We start from the raw sequence: 3269 nt of genomic DNA on the forward strand, positions 1-3269 counted from the left end.
ATATATATATATGTATTTATATATATATGTGTGTTAATATATAAATACATACACACATACATAGAAGAGTTTGAGAGACATACTTAATACTGATGGTAGAGTTATGCATGTCTTTATATAGTTCTTTGGATCATCAGTTTCATCGTTAATAGCTATATACGAATCTTTAACAGAGATGCGCAGTTTTTGATTCATTACATAACTTCAATAAGGCTAATGAGAGTAGTGTTCAAGCTGAGCAGCCATATTGAATTTGTCTGATAGCCAGAAGTCAGTTCATGTTGTCTCTGATAGCTATACATATACACCTTGTAGACTTAAATAACAACTGTACGGTAATTCTTCGAACTGTGTAAAAATACACAAAAATACATAGGAGTTGATGATATCATCCTCATCACTATCACTGTATTCATTTATATAATGACCAAACCAAGTTCCCTCTCATCACACCATCTTCATTCATTCTCACCACCTTCGCTCAATTGTTAATCAACATTTCTATCATTCTCGTGTGTATGCGTGCGTGTGTCTGTGTGTGTGTTCGTGTCTGTGTGTGTGTTCGTGTGTGTGTGTGTGTGTGTGTGTGTGTGTGTGTGTGTGTGTGTGTGTGTGTGTGTGTGTGTGTGTGTGTGTGTGTGTCCATCTATGTATAAATGTGCGTATCTTTAGCTTTTTCTTCTTTTACTTCTTTCAGTCATTGAACTGCGGCCATACTGAGGCACCACCTTGAAAGGTTTAAATCAATAAATCAACCCCAGTACTTACTTTTCTTTCTGAATCTAGTATTTATTGTAACAATTTCTTTTGCCAAACTGCTAATTTACAGGGGCGTAAACAAACCAATACTGGTTGCCAGACGGCGGAGGTGAATTAACACAGACGCGCGCGCGCATGTACATGGCCGGGTTAAGACCCATACTGGCCCTAAGAACTTAAAAGATTTTGGTGCCCCCATGCGGTGGGTAAATTGTCGCCATTTCATATTTTTAATTTCGCGCATTATTTGTTTTTGATTTTGTCGACTACACAGTATAGTAGGGTCACTTGGGCATCGTTTGTGAGAACAGCACCATGAAGTAATTCACTCTACCAGAAATTTGGAAACAACATGCTGTACTGCTTTGCATTCGCGCAAGAAGCTCCAATACGAACATTTCAAAGTGTTTGTTTGTCGATCTGAGGACAGTGCATATACCGAGTATGATAAAAATCAAGCATCCAGTCAACATCATGATGTCTGGGAATACCACGTCACCATCAACAGTAATGGCGACTTTATACTTCCATTCATCTTCCCACACGCCTCAGACTCAACACGGAGACCTACATCAAGTTCCTAGAGGAGATAGTGCTGCCCTGAGTCAACAGGGTTGCTGATGGAAGGCCCTATGTCTGGCAACAGGACTCTGCACCATGTCACACAGGCAGGAAAACCCAGTCATGACTGTCAGACAATTTCTGCGACCATATTACCCCTAACGTCTGGCCACCTTATTCCCCAGACTGCAACCCTCTTGATTATTATGTGTAGGGCGCAGTTGAGCGAGAGACCAACAAAACCCCTTCTAACACCAAAGATGAACTAAAGGCAACGATTATGGCAATATTTACCAACTTGAACGAGGGGATCGTCCAGAAGAGTTTCAGGAGATTCCGAAGTTGTCTGGAGGTCACGGTTGAAGCCAATGGCGTTTTATTGAATAAATTTGCTCTTTAGTATTTCAGGATATCTTTATGTAATTTTGGTAAATATATCTGTTAAAACGAGATGCCGATGTTGTTTTCATTTTTGCGTAATTTAGACGACAATATATTCACCGCACTCTGTATATGTAATTCAAAATATAAATAGCAATAAACCAATGATGACGTATTGTTGTTGTTGTTTAGATCGATAACAAATCTGTCTTCGATCTGATAGGACACCATTCTCAGTAAGCCATCCTTTTTAGATATATTTTCCAGGAAACTTTGAATACATTATATATTCTATATGGTTCTATGCATATTTTGCTATTTATAGTATTTGGCAGACACGAGAAGAAACTGTATATATTTTCATATTATAGTAGCAATTAGGTCAAAGATTGCAGTTTGCGTGAGATTTTTTTAACCATTTCAGCTGATTAACAAAATAGCAGGCTTGGTTGTATGGTTAAGAAGGTCGTTTCGCACAAAGCGTAATTCCGTGTTTTGTGTACCAATAGCCTTAAGTAAGTCACTAGCATCTGCGTGGAATTCGGGAGGCGGAAATCCGTCGTATACGCGCGCACGCGTGCATGTGAGTGTGTCGAGAGAGAGAGAGTCACGGCATTGCGTTTGCAATAATTTCTCCTTTACGGGCAAATTGAAAAGAAGACAATACCTGCAGTAACAATTGTTGTTCTAAAGAAGTATATAAAGACATGTGTAACTCGTATATAGAAACTAAAACACGAGTTGGTCTCAATTAAAGCAATATCTTTTTCAATGTATTAACATGATATACATATAGTAAATGTGTAGATTCTAACGATTTTATACGATTTTTCCAATTGTATATACCATGTATACAATTGGAAAAATCGGTGGTGATGACACCATCACGACACCAAGTACAAAAAATTCACAAGGAGACATCATCAGCTCCATGTATATTGACAGAATGAAATACAAATTCAGTTACCACTGTTATTTCATCACCATTTGAAAACTAAAAATCAGAAAATACATGCATTGTCAAAAGCAGTAATGTATACCGCTTGGCCAGTTTCACATTTCATAAGCAGTACCAGTCCGCAAAATTATGGAAATTTAATTACATTATTTGTTGTCAGCGTCATAGAAAATGGAAAGAGGAGATAAAAAATAAATAAAAAAACAAGGATCAACTTACAATGTTACAATATTACCACGTGCGTTGTCGGCACACCGAACGTTGAGTGAGCTACTGAGCGTCGCTGCACTCACTTGTCAGTAGATGACTGAACAGGACAGCCGACATGACTATGACAACAGCGATCACGTGATGCTCCGGGAACCGTGGGGGCAATTACCAGGTTCTGATTATCCGGTATTCCCAAAATTAATGTATATAATTAACCTCTATTGTTACTATTTTATTTTATTTTTTGTGTCAATAGAAAACGCTTTCGAAAAGGGAAATGTTCATAAATTTCCAGGCAGTATAATTAATAATTATAATAGTTGAACTTACAACACACACACACACACACACACACACACACACATATATATATATATATATATATATATATATATATATA

Source organism: Octopus bimaculoides, chromosome 15 (genome assembly GCF_001194135.2).
Source record: "Octopus bimaculoides isolate UCB-OBI-ISO-001 chromosome 15, ASM119413v2, whole genome shotgun sequence".
Taxonomy (NCBI): Eukaryota; Metazoa; Mollusca; class Cephalopoda; order Octopoda; family Octopodidae; genus Octopus; species Octopus bimaculoides.